This window comes from Haliotis rufescens, unplaced genomic scaffold (assembly GCF_023055435.1).
Source record: "Haliotis rufescens isolate VD_foot unplaced genomic scaffold, xgHalRufe1.0.p SCAF_6, whole genome shotgun sequence".
NCBI classification, from domain to species: Eukaryota; Metazoa; Mollusca; class Gastropoda; order Lepetellida; family Haliotidae; genus Haliotis; species Haliotis rufescens.
This window is the reverse complement of record NW_025964334.1, coordinates 44,843,700-44,871,547: the sequence shown is the minus strand read 5'-3', so window position 1 is coordinate 44,871,547 and position 27,848 is coordinate 44,843,700. Positions and strand designations below refer to the sequence as shown.

Genomic DNA, 27,848 nt, shown 5'->3' with positions numbered 1-27,848 from the left:
CCAAATTGTAAGGCAGAGGTCAACCCAGAAATCTGTTCTCACAAAACTTAATTATGAAATCAGCAAATGCAACACAAAATAACAACGAAGAATCAACAAATTATACTTAAACGCACAGTTATAGGTTTACAATAACAATAGGCAGTCCAATGGCTCAAACTGGATGGCAGCAGCAGTAAGTGATAAGCACTGGAATTAGTGGTTAGTGCCATTGTCGAATGTATTGAAAGAGGCTCTTCTCTGTTCGTGAGCCAAGAATTGTATCAGAAACCCCTGAGGATAAATTAAACAGAGTTGTCTCGCGGGACAACTCTCCAATTCCAGTTGGTATATACGAAACCAAACCTGTCAAATGATGAAAATGTGACACTTGTTTATTGATAACAAGCACTTTATTCTTTGTAGCTACGATTCTGGGTCCCTTCATTAGTATTTGATAATATATATTCATGCTGATATAATTACATAAGGTTTGGGTTAATGTACAGCAACTATGACCAACCTGACCGCGTTATTTCATAGCAACAAATCAAGCTTGTCCACACCAACATCAATCACTGGAAAAAAGGAATCTGCAAGAAACTAATGAAATACAAAGAAAGAAGCCCAAGCTTTTCACAGAGACCAATGCCAAATTAAAGTTACAAAATATCATATCTATGCAATTTGAAATATGATATGAAGAACGTCCTTCTTATCATCATAATCATGAAAGATATACAATCCTAAACCACTGCAGTTTGGTGCACCATATAGTATACTTAATTCATTGTAAATAATTGCCATCGTTATCAAATTCATTGAAAATTCACTGTCATTTCCATCGTTTGGGCGACATTTACGCTGCTATATATGTTATAAATCTTGTGGTGAGGAATGTAGACAAGGACATGTGAGATCCACTATCGCAATCAGGGAAATGCACTTGTCTATATTTTTAGGCTACTCACAATGGCTAATGCTAATCAACATTTCATAGAATATTAGGGGCGCTGGTCAGTAATTACCTCTAAAGATGATAAAGTAATAATCAATTAATTTTAAAACTTTTATCATGTTCCCCCACACCCCACTTTTGTTTTGTTTTTGTAAGAATTAATAATAGGAAGTTTGATAGGGACGTCACAACGGCAATATTTCAGCCATATCGTGACGACGCTAATTATAACAGGATTTTAGAAATTACTGTCAACTGCCATGTTGTCCCGCTATAGATCCTCCACCTACTATATATATATTTTCTGTACAATGTCACTCATTCAGTCTTGCTTGAAAACGGTTTAATAAATGTTATTAAGGATCTATAACGTACATCGCTTTTTACAGTATTACAGAAGTTGTTATCCATAAAATTGTGTCTACCTTGTCAGTAATGTGTTATGTCTATCTATTATTTAGTAAAGACAAAACATGTAAGACAAGAAAAAGAATTTAAAAGACAAGATTTAAAAAATGAAATTTATTGAGTCGAAGTGGCAATGGATTAGCTGTGAAATGGAAAATTCTGTTGCTGTAAGTTGTAATTTTGGCAGACAAAGAGAGAGACAGTTTATTTAGCCAAACCTTAGGTACAGCTATTTTACAAACAAGTTAAAACATATACAAATGTACACAGACAAAGACCAATATATACAATATGAAACAATTCCTTTCTTCACATAAAAAATAAGAGTATCTGAAATCCGTATTTCTGTACATTAGTTAAAAGACAAGTTTCTTTTATAAAACAAGCTAAATATTTAAGATTAGAAGATGGCACATAGACAATTTGGTGAATGATAACAATGTTCGAATGAACACCCATATGCGGTATTCAAACAGTGACAATAAGCAACTGGGGCGTGTTTGTGCCTGAAGCTATAGTCACCTGCCGCTGGGAGCATGTAAATCAAGGGCAAATAGGTGTGATTCTAATAGATCCTATAAGACGCACGCCAGGTCGAAAAGGCCTCGAATCGCCCTTGTTTCGCTCTTATACAAGTGTAGCCAGCCTTCTTAACACCGCCCCATCCCCTAATTTCCCCAACATTTTACTTGCACTTCTATCATTTGCTGCTACTGACAAACAAAGTTAGAATCGATTTGTAAGTAGAATATCGTTTTAAAAGCTCTCTTTCGTGGATTTATCAATAAATGCTTTAGGGTTGCCAACATCCCGTGCATTCCTGGCAAATGCAAAATCTTGTATGGAACAAAAGACTTCTTTCTTTACTGAAGACTCGATGTTAACACTTTTCCGACAGATGTTCGGGCGGAGGCTATCAAAAGTAATTCTCCAAACATTGAGTTTTACCTTAGCTTCAGGTATAGCTGACATCTTCAATAATTGTTAAAAAGAAATTTAAGAGACCAATGAAACCGCCCGCATGTTACACAATTTATGCCATGTTACAAGGCAGGGTAATTTATTGTGTTGTGACAATAATTACCTGTCAAATAACTATCTAAGGTGAGCAGTGGTGTGGAAGTTACTATATTTAGATGCTTTTGGAGTGTAATCTGGAATGTTATAGACCAACTAGACTAATCCAGCATGGGATATATTAGTGGGGCAAGAGCATGTCTATTACATCTCACATTACATCAAGTCAAGGGTTTTTGTGAAGATCACGTTTATACCTTGGATATCCAGCCAAGGCCTACTTTGGAAGCTTGACCACTGCTCCTGCCAGGTGTATATTATTTTCACTGACTACTGCTATTGTATACTGAACAACAAAAGTTCCTGTGACATTGAATAAGATTTAATGCAAAGTTATGTTTTTTTACCAAATCTGAAACAATTTCAAAACAAAAGTCAAAACAGACAAAAGTCTCCTGTAAGTGTTCAAATGGTTTAATTTGCCATACTGACTTCAGAAAATGCGTGATTTCATTAAAAAAAAAAATGAACATGCCAAAATGTCAATTTACAAATAAATAGCGTGTGTGTCACCTCTGGTTGCGATGCAAGCAACACATCTTCATCTCATGGAATGGACCAGGCGTCGCACAAAGTCCTGTGGGATATCCGTCCATATCTGCTGGAGCATATTTCAAATTTCCTGGAGTGTCTGTGGAACACGTGGTTGACGTCGAAGGCGCCGATCCATCTCAATCCACAAGTGCTCGATTGGTGAGAGATCAGGGGAGCAAGCCGGCCAGGAGATGACATTCACGTTGCTGAACAAGTCGAGCAATATGAGGCCAGGCGCTGTCACGTTGAAAGGTAATGCCTGGGCCATGACGACGCAAAAACGGTACAACAACAGGGCCGATGATCTCGTCGTGGTAGCGCTGTCCATTGAGATTTCCCTCTACCACTATCAAACGGGTCCTCTGTCTTGCTGTAATCCAACCCCATACCATAACGCCCCCGCCCCCGTACCGATCTTCTTCCGTGACACAATGATTGACGTAACGTTCACCTCGACGTCGGTACACTCGAATCCGTCCATCGCTGTGGCTGAGGTGAAAACGAGACTCGTCAGTGAATAGAACTTGTTCCCACTACATGGCCGTCCAGCGTAGACGCTGTCTGCACCACTTTAGACATGCTTGACGGTGGTTTCCTGTCAAAATGGGACGTCTGGTGGGTATTCTGGCGACAATCCCTGCACATCTGAGGCAACGACGTACGGTTTGTGAAGATATTCGTCGAAGGCCAGGGATGCTTCTTGCAGTCACTGTTGCTGGCTGAAATCGATTTCGTAGGTGTGTTGTTCGAATCCAGTTGTCTTGTCGATTATTGGTTACGCGTGGCCTGCCACTCCGAGGATGGGCTATGACTGCATTCGTCTGTTGCCAACGTTGCCATAAACACCAAATGGTGTTTCTGTGGACGTTAAATTGTCTTGCAACATCACGTTGACTCGATCCTGCTTCGAGCATACCGATGGCTCGCAGACACTCATTTTCGGACAGGCGTGGCATTTCGTAATGTTGAATAATTGTGTAATTTGTTGGTTTTTCTGAGTGGTTGTTGTCAGCACGATGCTAAACAATGCGTAACGCACATGTTTTTATACCCATTCTTGGGTAGTGATATGCATGGGGCTTGCATAAAGTCAACTTTTGCATGGAATGCATGCTTTTCTGTAGCAGTTGCGTTTTTGTCACTTGATTCCATACATGTACTACAATATTGAAAACCAAACTTTACTTGTTTGAAAAATACACTAAAATATTGGTGTCACAGGAACTTTTGTTGTTGAGTATTTTACACTGCCATTGTAATTGTACTGCCATTGAATTTGGCACTACCACTCTTTTGTATACTGCCGTCGTAATTGCAGTAATGTTTTTTGCTAGTAGTAGTAGTCCATTTCATGTCATGATATGTAATAACAACGAAGGATATTGTGGCGATGTTATACCTGTTATTTGCCGTGTGATGTTTTCAGGAAGAAGTATGCATCTGCCTTGTTTTACACATTAGGCGTTCTATTCCTAATATTGTGGCAAGGGGTGAATTGGGAAGATTTTCTCTGAAGGTTAATTTGAAATCTGATGAAAACATCTTATCACATAAAACACACTGACTTTTCCAAATATCACCAAACTTTATATGTTAATATACCCGCAAAGAGACTCTTGATACAACTGATTGTCCATATTGTAGATATACCAGTTTGGAGTTTTTGTAGTTCAGACTACAGACTAAGTTTGACACGAAGTTTCGATGTTCAGGTAATGATCTCATGATATCACGAGGAAGAAAGTTACGTATTCCAAGATGTGAAGGGTTATGTCCACTTTGTATTATCCCCGTAGTGGAAACCATGACATCTCCTGCCCATGGAAGAGGCGAGTATGCGAATCACATCCGTGTGTATGCGGTCGAGCGTTGTCCCGCTGGAATACACCGTTGCCATTGGCTGCAATTGGGAGAACGTGTGATAGGAGAATTTCGTTGCTGTATGGTTGAGCCGTAAAATTGCCCTGGATGTGGACCAAACCTATCCCGCCATGATGAGAGATATCCGCTCATATCATAACGCTACCACCACCAAATCTGTCCACTTCCTGTACACAGTTTCCGGCGTAACGTTCTCCCCGACGTCTGTAGACCCGTGATCTTCGATTCCCTCGACGGAGTAGAAATCCTGATTCTTCGCTGAACGACACATCTGTCCATCGCAGTTGAGGCCATACCCTGTGTTAACAACACCAATGCAGTCCTTGTTTACGATGTTGTCGACTGAATATGACGCGTCGAACAGGACGTCTTGCTCGTAGATCTACTGCTTTAAAACGGTTTCGTACGGTCTGGTCGGAGATTCTGCGCAGTACGGGTATTTGGGATGCGGTTGAGGCGGCTATGTTCGTCCTTTCACGTAGGTGGTGCAGTCGGATGTAGCGATCTTGGGCCGGGGTGGTTACTCTTGGTCGTCCCGACCTAGGCCGATCACGTGTTGACCCATGCTGTTTAAAACCGATCCCATAGCCTTGTGATGGTGCTGGGCGCAACATTGAAATCCCTTGCTTCAGCTGATCGGGATTCCCCTGCCTGCCAGCGGCCTATGACTTTGTTTCTGTGAACTTCTGTTAATGCCAGACATTAAAAAACCCTGCACTTTAATTCCTTCAATATTGCTGCTGCACGTGCAGTACGTGCAGCTATGTGGCCCTTTTGTTAATGCACTGAGTGCGTTTTTTTCCGAATCGTACGTGTTTCGCGACTAATGGTTTGCATGTCCTTGTTGTGATCATTTTGATCCGGGGTAACCATAATTTGTTCCAAGCACCTACGGTATTCGGTAATAACATCAACAGTTTAAATCATAAGTCCCAAGCACGAGAATCTGATGGCACACAAGTTCAGTAGCGTGTATGGCCACCATGTGCGTTGACAACTGCCACACAACGCCTCCGCATGGACCTTGTGATGCTTGTGAACACATGATTGGGAAGACGACGCCATTGTTGCTGCAAATGGTGCCAAGATCTTGCAAATTCTGTGGTTGGTTCTGGAAAGTGCGCAGACTTCTGCCAAGAGCATCCCAGACGAGTTCGATGGGATTGACGGCCAGTCCATGACGTTGACTCCCGCATTCTGAAGGAAATTCCGGAAGATCAAACCGGGTCCATGTGCTGCCATAAAAATCAGAAGTTCTGGTGCCAGTACCTGGTCGCGGTAAGCAGCAGCGTTGAGGTTGCCACGGATGACAAGAAGCCTGGAACGTGCATTGCCACAGAAAGCACCCAACACCATGACACTTCCGCCTCGAAATCTGTCAACTTCCTGTACACAACACTGGGCGTAACGTTCATGACGGCGCCTCCACACCATGGCCCTACCATCAGCGAATCGAAGATTAAATCGGGATTCATCACTGAAGACGACTTGATTCCAATTCCTCTGAGTCCATCGTAAGTGTCGGTGTGCCCAAAATTGACGTTGACGTCTGTGTAACTGAGTCAGAATCGGCCCGCAGTATGGCCGTCGTGCTTGAAGGTAAGCAGTTCTCAGACGGTTTCGAACAGTTTGCGCACTCAGTCTACCCCTAAACAGTTCATTTCTGGTTGATGTAGCCGTCAAAAATCGGTTACGGAGGTGACGTAAGACAATCTGACGATCCTCTGCATGTGACGTCACACGTGGTCGACCTGGCCGAGGGCGATCAGCGGTGGTACCCGTTTGCTATAGACGCGTCTGTAAATCATAAACAGTCCGTCGACTACAACCCATCGTCCTTGCGACTTCAGCTACGGACGTTCCCGTCGGCAACATGCCGATGGCACGTTCACGTTGTACATTTGAAAGGCGTGGCATGATAAATGGCCGTAAAGACTTTTGTTTTCTTGTGTTTTTCTTTTTTTGTTAATGACTGCTAACAAGTATGGCTGAAAGCACGTGCGGTATTATGGCCACGTGACCAGTTGCACGTGAAAAACCACTTTTGCCACTATGTGCTGTGCACATGATTTTGATCGATTCACCTGCACTAAAACGGCTATTATCTGAAGACAATACGTGGCCATTACTGTTTAAATACACAATAAGGGCCCACAATGGTAACTGGTCAAAATGTTAAAATTTTAGGATTGTGAAGTTTTTAATTTGGTTCAGTATATATATATATATATATATATATATATATATATATATATATTACCAATAGTATTTCACACCTATTTGAACATGTATATAGTTGTATTCAAATGATAATAATACAATGTGTACGTGCACTTGTATCAATCCTGTCGCATGTTCTAATGTTCTACTATTATAAAGCGTGCGGGTGTAATAAGGGGAGTTAATGGTTTGTCAAATGCAGTATTCTATTTCGGGAACATAACCTGTCATCTTCCAGGTAAATGATGAACCGTTGCCTACGCTGATGTGACACAGGTAGGCAGGTGTATACGTCAGCCGTGCGTCAGACGTCATCATGTTGCACAAGGACACAGATGTACGTCGTTGCACTGAGTTACATTAACGCACATGAGTGAGTGAGTTAAAGCTGTCCAACGGTATCTTATATTGTATTGTGTTACAGATAAAAGAACAAACTACAGTATCGTTAGGAGTCTCAATCCATATGGAATTGCTGACAAATTATTAATATGCAAAAAGAATTAAGTGCATGTTAAGAGGAATTGTTGATTATGTAAATGAAAATGTCTAAAATACTGGATCTTTCTGGAGGCTCGATGTGTTAGACTGTATGAAAGTCAATCGGACGCACACATTATGTATGAAAGAGGAGAATGTCTGCTAAATTTCATTACTATTTAGCTCCCGGGTGTATGTTTGGCTCATATTTGCTGGCTGTCTACCTAAGGATGACATACGACGTGGCTACAGCTATCTGCAAACCACGCACTGACGACACAGCGCATGAGATATGTGTTTGTCATACCCTGTCTTGCTGTGACTTCTATATAAGCCCGGTCCGCTTGTAAAGCCTCCCAAACACTGCCAGTAAGGATTACATCAGGACCTAAACAGGTAAGGCGTATCTGGCGTATCTCGGTGAGGTACTTGCACCTTGGCAATTTGACTTTGGGTTGTGCCGAATGACAGTTGCTAAATCATTTAAATAGTTAAAAAGGACATGTTACCATACATATTCATGTACATACATAAATATTACACTATTGTTATTATTATTACTAGTAGTAGTAGTAGTAGTAGTAGTAGTACTACTAGTAGTAGTAGTTTGTTTGTTGTTTAACGCCGCACTCAGCAATATTCCAGTTATATGACGGCGGTCTGTAAAATTAATAATCGAGTCTGAACCAGACATCATGAGCATCGATCCACACAATTGGGATACGATGACATGCATCAACCAAGTCAGCGAGCCTGACCACCCGATCCCGTTAGTCGCCTCTTACGACAAGCACAGTCGCCTTTTACGGCAAGCATGGGTTGCTGAAGACCTATTCCACCCCGGATCTTCAGGGGTCTAAGTAGTAGTAGTAGTAGTAGTAGTAGTAGTAGTAGTAGTCCATTTCATGTCATGATATGTAATAACAACGAAGGATATTGTGGCGATGTTATACCTGTTATTTGCCGTGTGATGTTTTCAGGAAGAAGTATGCATCTGCCAGTGTCTTCCCGTGATGCGTGTATTCTAATTACCATGGTGCTGACGACCGCGCATGCCGTTCCCTGTAGAGGACCCCAGTGTCTAGAGGACATGTTAATACACCAAGACCAAGCTGATAACGTCCTCTACAAAATTATGTTTTTCCTACGCACGGTTTTCACTAACCCCGACAATGACAGGTTGTCAAGGGACATAGTACACAGGTTGTACAGGGCACCACCCCCCGCGCCCACCCAGAAGGACCTTATGCCCGAGAAGAAGGGGCGCCCGTACAGCCGCTTTCTAAGGATAGGTCGTAGTTCTGGCCAGCACTATTCTCTGGGCGCAGAGAAGAGGAATTACATAAGGATAGGAAAGATACCATCGTCCGCCTTCATGAGGCTCCGGGGAAGTGCGAGACAAGATGCCGTGGTCGACACTCTCCGTCGTCTCAACACAAACACCCCTATCAGGGTGGGGTAGAGGGCAGGATGAGGTAAGTCAAGTTACTACAGATATTAGAAATAGCGTATGAAACGCATGTTCCAAAATTTAAAGGTTTGGGTTTGGTATCACTTAGATGACCTTTGGCACGAAACACTCGTACCTTACATCTTATCAAGTGAAGTGAGTCGAAGTCACGAGATGGCAAAACGGATCGCGTTTAAATCTTTCCCAAGGTGTGATTGTGACAATAATACTTAATGACATCGTACTGTGGAGAGTAAGTCTTTGCAACCGTTTCTTATTTGCGAGACTCATTCAGCACTAAACCCTACGGGAACAATTGCTAGCTACAGCTTTCTGCCGTGAGTTAGTGGTTAGGCGGCGCCATGTAGTAGGGGGCGACTGGTGATGTAGTAGGGGTCGACTAGTGATGTGGTAGAGGTCGACTAGTGATGTGGTGTGGGTCGACTAGTGATGTAGTAGAGGTCGACTAGTGATGTGGTGTGGGTCGACTAGTGATGTAGTAGGGGTCGACTAGTGATGTGGTAGCTTACTGATGGTTACCGTCTTGTGTGTTTCTTGTTTTACAATGCACTCAGCAATGTGACATCGGCCTGTTGAGAGTCTGGACCAGACACATCAATAAGTGATATTATGAGCGACGTGCCATGCCTCCTGATTATGATGCCACGCAACCAGCACGTCACCGAGTCCGACCATGAGGCCTTAGATTGCTGGGGGCATATTCGTACACGATAATTTCTCAGGGCGGGTGTAATTTCTGTTGAGGAAAGATAGTTTCTAGTGTCATGCTGCACGTGTACCATAGCGATGTCCTTAATCAGCGCATTAAAGAATTAGAAGATGCACACAGCCTCTACACGTACTCTACACGTACTCTACACGTACACTACAGATACTCTACACGTACACTACACGTACTCTACACGTACTCTACACGTACTCTACAGATACTCTACACGTACTCTACAGATACTCTACACGTACTCTACAGATACTCTACACGTACTCTACAGATACTCTACAGATACTCTACACGTACTCTACAGATACTCTACACGTACTCTACAGATACTCTACACGTACTCTACAGATACTCTACACGTACTCTACAGATACTCTACAGATACTCTACACGTACTCTACACGTACTCTACAGATACTCTACACGTACTCTACAGATACTCTACACGTACTCTACAGATACACTACACGTACTCTACACGTACTCTACAGATACTCTACACGTACTCTACAGATACTCTACACGTACTTTACAGATACTCTACACGTACTCTACAGATACTCTACACGTACTCTACAGATACACTACACGTACTCTACACGTACTCTACAGATACTCTACACGTACTCTACACGTACTCTACACGTACTCTACAGATACTCTACACGTACTCTACAGATACTCTACACGTACTCTACATATACTCTACAGATACTCTTCACTGCTGCATATAAACGATTTTATTAACGTTTGTGACCAGGATGACAATGCAATGTTGAACTGTTTGCTTGGAGGAGATCACAACACCTTATGTCGTGTTGATTTTAGCACTTGGATACGATTTGTGTTGGTTGTCTCAAAGTTTGTACATATTTGCAGGTTACACAACAAACAAAGCATGTTATAACCGTTACTGTTCACAAGCTCCTACCTAGAAGGACACTGTATTCATTTTTTTTTGTTATCTGCGTTTTGTTCACTACAAATCATCTATGATTTGACCTAACTTACTGTCATACGTACTCTTCAATTATTGGAGGAAATAAAGAATGTCTGTCATTACACGTACATTACACGTACTCTACACGTACTCTACACGTACTCTACACGTACATTACACGTACTCTACACGTACTCTACAGATACTCTACACGTACTCTACAGATACTCTACACGTACTCTACAGATACTCTACACGTACTCTACAGATACTCTACACGTACTCTACACATACTCTACATATACTCTACACGTACTCTACACGTACTCTACACGTACTCTACATATACTCTACACGTACTCTACACGTACTCTACACATACTCTACACATACTCTACATATACTCTACAACTGCCTTTTAGCAAGAGATATGAAATAACCGTTATAGATACAGTATGTAACAAGTGTGCAGACTGTTTGACAACTGTACTTTCCAAACCTCTACAATTGTCATATGAATTCGGTTCATCATTTAGTGATGTTGAATGCATCCATGCCTAATCTGTAATTGACCTAAGGAATAGCAGCCTTCCATTGGGAGTCAAATGTCGCAGGCTATTTCCAGATACATATACGCGGTTCTGTCGGCTGCTCTAGCTGTCCCCAGGATATAGTAGTTTGAGCTGATACAATGAACAGTCACCCGCTATTGTTGGTGTGTCAAAAATGTAACGTAACTATAATCGTTTACGAAAAGCGTTTCGTGACAAATTCTACTGTACAGATTTATATCTATATATTCTTTAAGAAAGGTGGGGGATCATGAAATATAAATGTTAATACCAAGTATTAGAACAGTGTTGACGGCAATCATCCTATACAAGAACGTTTGTGTCCGTTAAACGTATACACCAAAACACATCCTGTAGTGTGCACGTGCTGTCCGCAGTAGCGTCACACACGTGCGTAGGTTGTCATTCCTGACTTTGGCATGTTCAAGGAAGGTCGATTCCTCTCCGTGGATCATTGTCCTCTGTCTTACTGATTCTCCTTATCATACAGTTGTGGTTTTACTTGATTCCATTCATTGTTTGTGTATGAACTAGCGATGCTGGTCCGCAACGCTCGGAGCGTCTCCGGCCGTAGCATTCTGGAAACTGGCTGAAGTCAACATGCGGTGGCCAATACGTTCAATGTTTAACAGTCTGTCATCTGTCAGTTTGTCTGTGGAACAGATACCAACAAACCCAACATGTTGGTCGACCACTTTCAGGTGTCCTTCCTTCAAAAACGAGGTCAAATGGTTTTCAAATTACTTCAAACCTTCATCAGGCTACTGGAGTACGAGTTTCGGGTCAGACGATTGTCTACATACAGCTCATCTCCATGCTCGACGTGCGGCCACGTGTTGTGCCGCCCTTTGCAAATCGTCATATCGACAACAGACATCAATGGTGTACATAACCTCGAAACTGGTGTAATCGTCGCTGGTCACGTGTCATGCATTCAGATGATTCCCGGTTTACTTAGCACTTCCTTGGTAGTAGTGGTCGTGTCTTGAGACGTCGAAATGAACGTCAAGTCAATGTCAGCCTGAAACTTGGCGGTGAATCGGTTATTTTGTGGCATTACCATGAACCCCACTCCATATTGTGCAAGGAAGGGTCACCGAACATTACTATCGGGACAACATACTGACAGCCTTTACGCATGCAAGGCGAGTCGGTCGACGTTTTGTCTTTCAGGAAGACAACGCACGTGTTCACCGTGCACGAATCGTCAATCGATAGGGAGACGTGTGTGTCAACGTCATAGGCCGCTGACCACGTTGGCTGAACTTTGGCAAGGCGCTGAAAATCGCCATTGGGAGACTCATGCGCAGCATGTCTCGTCGAGTGAATGAATGTTGGACAAATCGTTGTGGTATTATACCCTACGTGGTCCAAAAACGTCAACTTTGAAATTTCCCATCTTACCCCTATCGATCTTCAAGATCTTTGGCGGTCGTAACATCTACAGTCATACTTTACTACCAGTTGTAATGTGTTCCCAATTCATTCATTTGTTATCAGAGAACTAGTACTTGAAACTAACATCTCTTATAATTTTGGAAGTTATTTCCGAGTAACCCTGACTTTTTTAAAGAGTATACTTTGATGCGGTGATTAATTCATCATACACATTAGCTCCAACGTTCTGTAACGGCGAGACGGGGCGGTGGAGTAGCCTATTTGTTGAAGCGTTGGTTCGTCACGCTGAAGCCAAGGGTTCTTTTCTCACCATGGGTTCAGTGTGTGAAACCCATTTCTGCTGTCCCCCCGTCGTGATATTGCTGGAATATTGCTAAAAGCGGCGAAAAACCATACTCAATAACTGTTACCCCGAAACAGATAAAAGAATATCGTACCTAATTTTTTATAAGAAGACCAGAGTCCGATCCTCCCCTCTTCTTTTCCTCTTACACTTTGCCCATACACTCGAACCTCGTTATCTCGTATCCCGTGATAACGAATGTACCGATATCGGGAACCTAATCTCCGGTCCCGACTGCCTCATTTAAAAATAATTTCCCCGCTTATCTCGAAATCGAGAAAAAAATGCGTAGCCATATCACGAACCTTTGACTCGGTCGCAACTTTGACTTAGCTGTAGAATATTGTACCTTTATCTCGAAGATTGCGTTTGCCACATTAATAGTTTTGAGAAGCGCGAGTATGTATGTTACCTTGCCTCACATGTAACATGGCACTAACAGTGCAGTTAAAACCAGTTGTATCAGGTGTCGACTAAAGTGGGGCTCTGTTTGAAAGTGACCGTGCTTTGTCATCATACAAGACATTGTCGCGCCCTGATTAACTGGAATACTGTTCAAAGCGTTTAACCCAACTCACTCTCTCGTGCTATTAACCACTGTTTTTTCTTGCCAAGTACTTGTCAAGTATCCTCGAAAGACCTCCGTTCCAATAAGTGCCTTACGTCCAAATATGACAATGAAATATTAAGCATGATCTGTTTGCAAAACCGATTGGATGTTATTGCAGATAGTTACAGCTTTGCTTTTGTTCATCGATCAGACAGCTGGATCCAGTGGGTTGGTATTTGTTGCTCGTCCTCGGCTTTCGGTAGTTTGCTCAACTCCACTGAATACAAGATGGCATCGTTTTCCCAGGTGGTTCCTTCATTCAATTAATGATTTGTTATTATGTGCATTCTCTCCCTCGAGATGAGAAAAGATAATAACTGATATACAAACTACTCGATAACTGATATGCAAACTAAACGATAACTGATATACAAACGACATGCATGATAACTGATAAACAAACTACACGATAACTGATATACAAACTACATGCATGATAACTGATATACAAACTACATGCATGATAACTGATATACAAACTACATGCATGATAACTGATATACAAACTACATGATAACTGATATACAAACAACATGATAACTGATATACAAACTACATGATAACTGATATACAAACTACTCGATAACTGATATACAAACTACATGCATGATAACTGATATACAAACTACATCATAACTGATATAGCAACTACATGATAACTGATATACAAACTACATGATAACTGATATACAAACTACATGCATGATAACTGATATACAAACTACATGCATGATAACTGATATACAAACTACATGCATGATAACTGATATACAAACTACATGATAACTGATATACAAATAACATGATAACTGATATACAAACTACATGATAACTGATATACAAACTACTCGATAACTGATATACAAACTACATGCATGATAACTGATATACAAACTACATCATAACTGATATAGCAACTACATGATAACTGATATACAAACTACATGATAACTGATATACAAACTACACGATAACTGATATACAAACTACTCGATAACTGATATACAAACTACATGCATGATAACTGATATACAAACTACATGATAACTGATATAGCAACTACATGATAACTTATATACAAACTACATGATAACTGATATACAAGTTACACGATAACTGATATACAAACTACACGATAACTGATATACAAACTACATGCATGATAACTGATATACAAACTACATGCATGATAACTGATATACAAACTACATGCATGATAACTGATATACAAACTACATGCATGATAACTGATATACAAACTACATGATAACTGATATACAAACTACATGCATGATAATTGATATACAAATTACATGATAACTGATATACAAACTACATGATAATTGATATACAAACTACACTATAACTGATATACAAACTACATGCATGATAACTGATATACAAACTACATGCATGATAACTGATATACAAACTACATGATAACTGATATACAAACTACATGATAACTGATATACAAACTACACGATAACTGATATACAAACTACATGCATGATAACTGATATACAAACTACATGCATGATAACTGATATACAAACTACATGCATGATAACTGATATACAAACTACATGCATGATAACTGATATACAAACTACATGATAACTGATATACAAACTACATGATAACTGATATACAAACTACTCGATAACTGATATACAAACTACATGCATGATAACTGATATACAAACTACATGATAACTGATATACAAACTACATTATAACTGATATACAAACTACTTGATAACTGATTTACAAACTACATGATAACTGATATACAAACTACATGATAACTGATATACAAACTACACGATAACTGATATACAAACTACATGCATGATAATTGATATACAAACTACATGATAACTGATATACAAACTACATGATAATTGATATACAAACTACACGATAACTGATATACAAACTACTCGATAACTGATATACAAACTACATGCATGATAACTGATATACAAACTACATGATAACTGATATACAAACTACATTATAACTGATATACAAACTACTTGATAACTGATTTACAAACTACATGATAACTGATATACAAACTACATGATAACTGATATACAAACTACACGATAACTGATATACAAACTACATGCATGATAATTGATATACAAACTACATGATAACTGATATACAAACTACATGATAATTGATATACAAACTACACGATAACTGATATACAAACTACATGCATGATAACTGATATACAAACTACACGATAACTGATATACAAACTACATGATAACTGATATACAAACTACTCGATAACTGATATACAAACTACATGCATGATAACTGATATACAAACTACATCATAACTGATATAGCAACTACATGATAACTGATATACAAACTACATGATAACTGATATACAAACTACATGCATGATAACTGATATACAAACTACATGCATGATAACTGATATACAAACTACATGCATGATAACTGATATACAAACTACATGATAACTGATATACAAATAACATGATAACTGATATACAAACTACATGATAACTGATATACAAACTACTCGATAACTGATATACAAACTACATGCATGATAACTGATATACAAACTACATCATAACTGATATAGCAACTACATGATAACTGATATACAAACTACATGATAACTGATATACAAACTACACGATAACTGATATACAAACTACTCGATAACTGATATACAAACTACATGCATGATAACTGATATACAAACTACATGATAACTGATATAGCAACTACATGATAACTTATATACAAACTACATGATAACTGATATACAAGTTACACGATAACTGATATACAAACTACACGATAACTGATATACAAACTACATGCATGATAACTGATATACAAACTACATGCATGATAACTGATATACAAACTACATGCATGATAACTGATATACAAACTACATGCATGATAACTGATATACAAACTACATGATAACTGATATACAAACTACATGCATGATAATTGATATACAAATTACATGATAACTGATATACAAACTACATGATAATTGATATACAAACTACACTATAACTGATATACAAACTACATGCATGATAACTGATATACAAACTACATGCATGATAACTGATATACAAACTACATGATAACTGATATACAAACTACATGATAACTGATATACAAACTACACGATAACTGATATACAAACTACATGCATGATAACTGATATACAAACTACATGCATGATAACTGATATACAAACTACATGCATGATAACTGATATACAAACTACATGCATGATAACTGATATACAAACTACATGATAACTGATATACAAACTACATGATAACTGATATACAAACTACTCGATAACTGATATACAAACTACATGCATGATAACTGATATACAAACTACATGATAACTGATATACAAACTACATTATAACTGATATACAAACTACTTGATAACTGATTTACAAACTACATGATAACTGATATACAAACTACATGATAACTGATATACAAACTACACGATAACTGATATACAAACTACATGCATGATAATTGATATACAAACTACATGATAACTGATATACAAACTACATGATAATTGATATACAAACTACACGATAACTGATATACAAACTACATGCATGATAACTGATATACAAACTACACGATAACTGATATACAAACTACATGCTAACTGATATACAAACTACATGCTAACTGATATACAAACTACACGATAACTGATATACAAACTACATTATAACTGATATACAAACTACTTGATAACTGATTTACAAACTACATGATAACTGATATACAAACTACATGATAACTGATATACAAACTACACGATAACTGATATACAAACTACATGCATGATAATTGATATACAAATTACATGATAACTGATATACAAACTACATGATAATTGATATACAAACTACACTATAACTGATATACAAACTACATGCATGATAACTGATATACAAACTACAAGCATGATAACTGATATACAAACTACACGATAACTGATATACAAACTACATGCTAACTGATATACAAACTACATGCTAACTGATATACAAACTACACGATAACTGATATACAAACTACATGATAACTGATATACAAACTACATGATAACTGATATACAAACTACATGATAACTGATATACAAACTACACGATAACTGATATACAAACTACATGCTAACTGATATACAAACTACATGTTAACTGATATACACAGTTTGTGTGTTTGTTGTTTAACGTTGTACGCTATATATCGGCGGGCTTAAATGATCGAGCCTGGACCAGACAAACCAGTGACGGATATCATAAGCAACGTTTTACGCATTCGGAATCAGGAAATAAAACAAGTTACCGAGCCTGACTACACAATCCACTGGACCGCCTCTTAGGACATATATATCTGTTGTACCCCTAGTCAGTCAGTCAGTCAGGGGGTTCAACAGAAATATATGACCCTTACATTGACTGGGGGTACAACAGATGTATATGATCCTGTTATATCCCTGTCAGTGTAAGGGTCGAATATATCTGTTATATCCCAGTCAGTGTAAGGGTCATATATATCTGTTATATCCAAGTCAGTGTAAGGGTCATATATATCTGTTATATCCAAGTCTGTGTAAGGGTCATATATATCTGTTATATCCAAGTCAGTGTAAGGGTCATATATATCTGTTACACCCAAATCAGTTTAAGGGTCGTACATATTGGGGGACGGAGGCGTTGGTGACATTGGTCTGAGTACTGTCCATAATCCCCCATCCGTATAATGAATGACCAGTCCCTAAGAGCTTTGTAATTATTTGTCTTCATAACCATATGTATGGTGCATGGTATACAGTGTCTTCTTCACGGTACGTATGAAATAAACAGGTTTATTTTGCAATTCATTAACTGAATTGGTGTATTACTTTCTTAAAAGGTACGGTTGAATAATATATATTTACGATGTTGGCTTCTGCATAGTTATATTCTTCGAAACATAGTTCAAATCTAAACCAGAAGAAACCACAATACAAACCTAGCTAACCAAACGGAACCGTACACGACCGTATCAAACGAGCATACAACAAACATTCTCTGTACTTCACACCAGCCCTCGCCTCCCATTGTTCACACGTTCTTCGTATGACATGCTTTGACGGGGAATATTAGATGTCACTGCATCAGTGTCTGATTGTATATATCGTTATTGCCCAACAAGTATCACAACAAAATGTTTATGAAACACGTGTGCTACAACACTTGCATGGAATTTGATTGTCTGATAGCAAACGTTGACCTGGTACTACTTTCAATTTATTCTCATTCATAAGTTCGTTTACAAACGTAATCAAAATGGATATCTTATTATGTTGGGTTATTTATTGAAACAAAATTGTATACGTGATGCATTGGCATATATACACAAACGTGGCATCAATTACATACACATTTTATATAGGCAGAATATTATCCTAGCAGTCATTCTGATTTTACGAAACGAGTGTCCGAATTCTTGAATTTCCCGGGAGAGTTTTAGGATAATGCATGAATTCGTACACGAGTTTCGTAAAATCACTAAGACACATATGCGAGTTTAATAATGTCTGTATTACCCATTATTTGTTAATATTTCTGAGCTTCCCTTAAGAAAAATGTACTGATCACGAGCACCGCAATGGTCGAATGACGTCAACCATCTTCAGCTATGACGTGGTTTCTATTGTGACGTAATTCCGTCAATACTGTTCGAAGGACGTCAACAATGCCGTCAAATAATAGACTTGTGCACGTAAAGTTGATTGGTTGGTTGGTTTGTTGTTTAACGCTGCACTCAGCAATATTCCAGCTATATGACGGCGGTCTGTAAATAATCGAGTCTGGACCAGACAATCCAGTTGTTGATATCATGAGCATTGATCCACGCAATTGGGATCGATGACAAGCAAAAACTAAGTCAGCGAGCCTGACCACCCGATCCCGTTAGTCGCCTTTTCGGGTTGCTGAAGACCTATTCTACCCCGGAATCTTCATTTGCACTCGCGCAAATACGATTTTTATGGACAATGAGTATAGGAAGGTTAATGGTATAAGCGTAGAGTGTTTATGTTGAAACTCGGCTGCTGTCTGATTTACTTGGGAAAAGAGACCTTATATACTCCATGAATGTATCATCACTACAGACGAACACTGATCTACTGTACTTTGGTTAGAACAGATGAGAAAAGCGTGACGAGATTTAACTAGGAAGGATCTCGGATAGCAAAATTAACTGACACTCCCTTTGAAAGTCACAACTAATTTCACAAAGTCACAACAACTTCAGGTAACTTACTGATGTTGATAACGAAATTACATATGGTTTATCTTGTTGAAAGTCTTGTCAGACAGGTGGACATTTGTAGCTATACAAGTGATATGACATGATAACACACAAATTTCATTGGTTAATGCGTAAAGGGGCGACGTCCTGTAAACACCCACCCACGTGGGCCGTTTGACAACAAGTAAGTAAGTTTAATGGTAGTAAATAGCCATCAAACGATCCCAAGACTTTTCAACAAACGCGTAGGTCTTGTGTTTCAAAACCTACCTGCCATGTCGTCTTCACATCTTCATAAAATGATACTGTGGAATGTCCACGATTTATTCAACACAGTCCAAGACAAATTATAGTTCTTCCCTCTTCTCTGGACGAGAACGAAATACGCGTGTCGTGATGAATAAGAGCAGTGTAATTGAACAAAAAAAACATAATATATATCACGGCACCAATCGTTATCCTGTAGTGTACGGTATATCTGCAGTGTTTTTTTCCCGTTGTGTTCGTCTTGCTTTCATCTGGCATCTGAATGACAACGATCGTGTAAAAAATCCTGGAAATGCTAACAAATATTTTCAAGTAATGAAAGTAGTTTTTTGTCGTTTCCGTCACATGTATTCATTGCCCAGTAGCAATGTACGTGTTTTGGCGAAGTCACACTTGTCCGAAAGCTCCTCATGCCGAATTCGAAGTCACTCGATCCGTGAAACTTGGCGGGTCCCATGCTGTGACCCAGATTCCCTTTTGATTGGCATGCCAAGTGTCATATACATAAGGCCATCCATATTTTTTGTACGTGTTTCTCTCCTCAAGCCTCAACTAACAAGAGAGCGGGCGGACGAAATAAAATATATTACTTATTAACAATGTCTTTCAATAATTGTGTAAGTTATTTTATGACAATTGGTACTAGAATCTAGTTTATGAATTAACTTATGATGTAGATCGAGACGCTTTGCTTCGGAAACGAATTTTTAATAAACAACTGGAGAAAGATAATGTTGACCTGGTTCTTTATGATAGTGCAATGGTAGATCTAGTAGTATTTCTTTTTACTAGATCGGTGCTCATTTTTCCACAGCGGCAGGTAAATTTGAGACACACAATAGGGGCGGTCGCGTAGCCTAGTGGTTAAAGCGTTCGCTCGTCACGCCGAATACCCGGGTTCGATTCCCGACATGGGTACAATGTGTGAAGCCCATTTCCGGTGTCCCCCGCCGTGATATTGCTGGAATATTGCTAAAAGCGGCGTAAAACCACACTCACTCACTCACTCAATGAGACACACAATTCATTTTTATTTTATTTCACGTCGGAATGGAGATAAAATACGGAGAGCCTCACATACTTCGAAACGGTGATAAATATTTGTTCACATTAATTCTGTCATGTGCGTGAACATGGATTTCAACATTATTTTCATCAAGCTTATTCAGGTCGCTGGCCACACATCATCCTCTCTTGTAAACTACTTCGGCAAGAACACATGTTTGGTCTCGAAGCTCAAAGCAACAATGTTTCTCTCAGATGTATTTTTGTCTCCATCCATCCCTCGAAAAATCTTCCTGGTCAGTTGATTTCAACAATGTAATACACATAGCCTCATTAACAGCGTCATCACAAGATTCCTTCCAAATACCCACCACATGATCAGTGTTACGACCTTGGGATGAATTAAAACAAAATTGCATTTTTAGAAAAGAAATGTTTTCGTGAATGCTATTATTAAAAAACATCCTGTATATGGTACTTTGGATTGCACTGCGGATTTCTTTTATGACTTTCTAAAACATTTTGTTTTCCACCTTTCTGACCACGCAACCACGCCCCATGAGCGCATCCAAGTTGATTGCTGCTTACAACTGTCAAGAACTTTGCGAGTTCGCTTTTCTTCAATGTGGGCAAAAACATTTTCATGTAACGCTTCATTTGACGGAGAGTTGTTCGAGATGATCAGGGAGCCTTTGGTCATTTCAATTATGACATTGGTGACTTTACCGTGGACATAATTCCGATCGTCAACTCGAATCGACAAGATAGCGCCTCTCTTGCCGCCCTTGCAAGTGCAACAGAAACTTTGACAAATTCTGTGCCGATTCTTGGGATTAGTGATAATTCATTGTGGAAGCAAATGAAGCCGGATATGTATGTTCACACTTCTTTTGTTAACCATGCGTGACACAGCACAGGCAATCGCAGTTGGGGAATGGTGCGGCCACCATGTTGCTGAAATTCGTCGTTTCGAAAACAGAGTTGCCAAAACTTCTGGACTGAGGTAGAATCACGAAAGTAGATACTTGACTTGAAGGAACGGATATTAAACGTTGCAGCAGATGAACGATTGGTGTGGACATTACGGGAAAGGGATCCCAGATTATATTTTAAAACTTGTGCGCGATGTGTATAAAAAAAATAAAAATACATGGGACAAGTGTGGATCTAATGATCAAACTCAGTTGTCTTGCAATATGTGTGTATTGGAGTTTTCGTTTATCGTAAGTACAATATTATCTAGATACGCCCAATGTAGGTCAAAACATCAAGTATGTTTCGTTACATATTTATCAGTTGCTTCTGTGCAATGTTATGTTGATGCACGTGACATATTCATATTTTGTAGTCAAGCTAAGAAATATTGGCGCAACTACTGATGCTTCAAATTAGGCCCCTTCCTGAACACTAGTTGAAAATTATGTGTAATAATTTAAATTTTATAGATATAATCTGACTATTGTGTGGTGTAGATCAAAAGTACTGTCGGAAATGCTAGAAAACTGCTTTTCTGGCTTCATTTAATAAATACGTGAGTCAATGAGTGAGTATGGTTTTACGCCGCTTTTAGCAGTATTCCAGCAATATCACGGCGGGGGACACCGGAAAATGGGCTTCACACATTGTACCCATGTGGGGAATCGAACCCGGGTCTTCGGCGTGACGAGCAAACGCTTCAACCACCAGGCTACCCCACCGCCCCTAATAAATACGAGTCATAGGACTGTAAAAAGAACTTATATCAAAATATAGCAAATTATCCTAAACTGATACTGTAATTACCCTTAAAATATACTTTTACAGTTAAAATGATGATCAACTTAGAAAATATTCGTGTGTTGTCATGTACGAAATGGCCTTTAACTCAGGTAATATACCTGAAACCTGTCCCGAGGTGATGACCTCACACCGTCCCGTGCATTCTCACAGGTGCAAATGTCACCGAGTTGGGGGTGGTCTCAAAATATTGCTGTTGTTGTACTTAATTGACATGTGTGTTGATGGGGTAGCAATTAAGGATCTGTACTGCATAATATTTGCTTGGAAACATGATGGAATAGTTAAGAGCTATGAAACGGGATGATTATTGGAAGGTTACAGTTTTGGAATCTAGAAGTATTTGTTGTTCTACAGATGATATCTTGAAGGAGCATTTATCTCCGCTGATGACGTATATGCATATGTACTTTTGAATGTTGTGTTATGTCTTGCCACGAACCCTTAATACTGAGCCAGATGGGAACAACAGGGTTGAGCACACAATGTCTGACTGCCGTACGTAAGACAACGTAACCGTTTGGTGCCGCCAGCACATATGTCCTGTACTTTACAGGGTTCTTATTCAGCCGAATTTTCTCCATGAGTTGAACTTTCGTTTCATATGGTCTGAAGTCGACAATGTCACATATTACTGAATGGTCGCCTTCAGACAACTCATGGTTTAGGCGACAGTATCTGATTCCCGGACGTTATATTAACTGTCCATGACAATAACACTGACGTTGTTTAAAATGGGCAATAACTGAAGTTCCAACCAGTCTATGAACACATCACGTCCTATAATCTCCTTATGAAAATCAAAAGTTTTCTTTTTCGCCTCGAAAACTAGCACACATCCATCAATAAGCCCCATATCATGGGTTGCAGCGTGCAAATAATGACACGATTACCTTTACCTGATGGTCAATGGGAGATTTTGGTCCATCTGCCGATAGCCACTGTAGTCAGTGGAATGATTCATCAAGGTAAATTATCTGGACGCCCTGACTGTGATAGTTATGAATGGTTCGGAGAAAGTGTGACCTCATAGACTGGATGAAATTTTTCCCCTGAAAAGTGCTCGGTCATCGCCACGAGCAGTGTATCGAAATCCCATCTCTTAGAGGGCAATAGTTAGTGCAGTAAACATTAATTGTATCTATATTCCCTCCCAAATTCTGCAAGTCAGGGTTACCTTCTGCTAATAAAAGTGTACACTACACGCCTAATCACCCTGTACCAAAGCTGTCTAATATCCTTTTACGTCCCAGTTTTGTTTTTGAGACCACCCTATACCTGTTTTGTTTTATTTATCACACCGTAGACTTGATGGTATGAACTGAAATCCCCATAGCTTGGGCAGTTCGGTAACTCACCCTATCTAAATTAATAAATGTTTTCCCTCTCTGAAGTGTTAAGAACTTGTATACATTTCCCTGTACAGACTCCATATCGTATACCATGGGTATGGCTATGCAAGTGTAATGTAACATGCATCATGGGAGCAATGTTAACAAAATATAGGCAGCGTCATCTTGTCGTTTTAGAAGCTGCCCATCTAGAATTTTCTCAAAATGATTTTTGTGTGTGGATTAGATGTTTTATGAAGACTACATGATTATCATTATAACGGAGTCACGTGCGCATATTTCTATAGTCCGTTTCAGGCTGCCATCGTTGGACTTAGAAATAATGTAAACTTCCTGTTTTCGTTCGTATTTGTCTCATGTAAACTTGTCGATAGGACTTCTAGTGACTGAAAAACTTCAAACAACTGGTAGGTCGATCGGTAGTTACTCGATCTTTCAATAACAACAGTCTATGAATTTTTTTATCCTTTTTTAACAGGCAAAAAGCCGTATTCCGACAGTACTTTAGAATCTAACTTTTGAATGCAAATGACCAAAACTAAACAAATATCTGTAATTTTCGGATTGAACTGAAAGAATCTTGTCGTCAATTACGTATTTATATATCGTTAGTGTTACATTAACCGAAACTGTTGTTCTGCTGCTGTTCTGCCGTAAAAATATACTAAAACAATACACTTTGACCTTAAATGCATTGTGTCACATGTACACATGTGCTATGTGCTATGCTATTTATAGCGCAACCGTAAATAAGCTACGGCCACTGTGATTGATGCAGACGCTAAACACGACCGTTTCTATTTTTTATGCTAAAACAACAGAAAATTTATTTACTTATATATAGATATGGAGCCATTTGTTGTATCCAGGGTTTGTCATTCAAGTTGATACGAAGTTTGACGGTCAATGGTGATCTTGTTTGCGTACGGTTTTCAAAAAGCTTCTCCCGACACTCGGTTGTGTTTACATTGTCAGTCACTGTTCGAAACTGAAACACCGCCACCTTGCGGGCTTTTTATAGTCAGCGTGGGGCTTTAAGCCCTTTGAACTTCTCATTATGTTTTAGTCAATCTGACAGATAATTGGACAGATTTTTCATTCAATTTGTAAGATGACGGAAATTTGTAAAAAGGCTGCAATATTTAGGCATTTTGAAAATTGCTTAGGACTGTAATATATATACCACACAAAGGAAACGAAGGCGATTTTGTATAGAAAAAAATTGCCATCAGCTTTGATTTTTCAAATAATTCAGCTGTCTCTGTTTAGTTCCTATGGATAATCTGGTATGCATTCTCGCATATTTAGCTTGTTTCGAAAGGTCGAGATCGTGAGAATGCTGAAACGCGAGAACGCGCGAGTGTCATATGGCATTCCATACACTTGGGACATAAACGTGATATAAAATGGGAAGCTCGTTTAATATCGTTTAATATCCATTATGTTTAACCCTTACTGGGTTATCACATTTGGCTGAATATCCCGTAAGAGGTTAAAATGACAAAATGACGAGGAGACCTGGGCCGGCGGCGATGCAATCAACCAACCAATCAGCTTTATTACACCTGGTCAGTTGCCTAGCTATAGAAGAGCCTGTAAAATCTTATTACTAAAGTCGTTCTTCTTTACTATTTTCAGGTTTGCCGTGCATTTCGCCAACGCGCTGAACATGAATGAAACGTCGTCGTACCACACAGTCCGTGTTTGTCCCTATCTGGAGAACCAAGACATCGCGACGACCAGTGTTTTTGCAGATCTGATCTTATATTCATTAACTCGTTTTCTCATGTTATCGGAATATTGATGCATGCTAGTTCAAGACAAAGAAGATTTGTATTAAGGGACTTTACTGAAAGCTGACAACTGTTAGGAACGTATCAGAGAAGGGTATGCCAGACTGCGAACATGCAGCAACTGAAATAACTGTGACTGACAGCTTCACCGTCACATTGAGCGGATTCGTTCTTCAATGCTGTGTTTATTTAGTAGTACATTTATTCCAGTCTTTGAAATTGTGTGCCACGCATGAAGGTGATAGCCCCGTGTTAGTGATACAGCAGATCCGTGCAGGTGCTGATACGGAGTGTCATGAGTTGCTCATGTTGAGAGTCGCAGAGTTGACAGATGTTAAGACTTCGAGTGGCAATCTTCAGGGCAGAATCAATTGTTTGTGATTCAATTCTTCTGGATTCATCAGATAAATCTTTCTAAGAATAGTTCCTCTAACGAAGCCTGAAGTCATTGGAATACGTATCTGCACCCGTCAAGGTGTAACCGTTTGCTTGACATAATGTGAGCAGGACAAAGTGTCGCTGCGCCACATCATGTGAAGTCTTTGGTGTAAGGTTTCTCAATACTCAATCTTTCATAAAACTAGACTAAACTTCCTGTCATACTCATAGATATCAATCCAAATAAAATCATTTTATTCATAGGAAGCTTGTTCCTAGTTGGTTTGTCTTACAAGTTCACGACGGACAAAGACAAGTGTTGATGTAAACATCTGCATGGGATTACGTTCTGAAAAATCGGTAATCGTTCCGACTCACGGCCACCAAATTCAATCTTTGCAGATTCTAATCTGATGAAATGTCAGAACATTATCAGTAAAACGTAATCGAAATTAATACATAAATGGATGTTGTTCTTTTTAATCCATCTCGCAAGAATTTGTGTGAGTCGGGAACAATGTTTTTATTCTCTTGCAACGTAAGATGTCGTGGCCATTAACGTACGTGTGTGATGCAAATCCCGGGGTGACGGTCTATATCCCCCTCCAGCTTCAGACGCCTATGCACAGTGGCCTCGCCTCAATAAGCTGCTTAATCGAGTGTCTCGACCACATTGTATCGAGACACTGGCTAAACTGTGCATTTAATCAAGCAGATCTTCAACAGTCATCGATGTCTAATCACAGAATTCCCCTAACTTAATTATAAGACGCGACACATCCTTTCACATTTCCAATAGGCTTAGCGTTTAGGGCGTCGCTTTGGTGAACGTCATGGCGGTTCTGACCGCGCTCCAGCTAGCGTTTGTTGGAGGCATTGATTTACTATGTGCTGTTTCATCGTCTAAAAGCCCTTTCTAAATAATGTCATATTGCCCTCACATTTTTTGTTCACTTTAACTGTTCTTTATCTGACACTCAAGCCTATCCAAACTGATTTAGGAGTCAAAGGGAAACCGTTGACAAGCTGTCAGTTATATTTAACAGCTCCTCGTCTCAGGTATCGTTCAAGTGCATCTCCTTTCAAAGACGTGGCTGCTTTAATCTGAATCTTAATGCTCCCGGCTCATCTTGATATGTCTGTTACCAGTAATATATAATAATAACTGTTATAAGGAACGCGCCAGTACTCACTGTCAAGTAAAGCACAAGACGATGGCAAATAATAACGCCTGTTCACAAGGATAACATATTAGGTTGTGAGAACTTCAGTTCGGGCAACTAAATGTAGCAGGGTTTCATTTCACTGAGGGAACTGTCGTA

The 27,848-nt window shown here is 39.3% G+C and overlaps 1 long non-coding RNA gene across 1 annotated transcript; it reads left to right on the top strand.

Annotated features, from left to right (window-relative positions):
* The first annotated feature begins 7,798 nt into the window (after positions 1–7,798).
* On the top strand, positions 7,799–26,789 carry LOC124142986. The gene is made up of 3 exons (XR_006862233.2): positions 7,799–7,933; positions 8,518–9,012; positions 25,994–26,789. It is a non-coding gene; the product is annotated as an uncharacterized LOC124142986 (long non-coding RNA).
* The last annotated feature ends 1,059 nt before the right edge of the window (positions 26,790–27,848 follow it).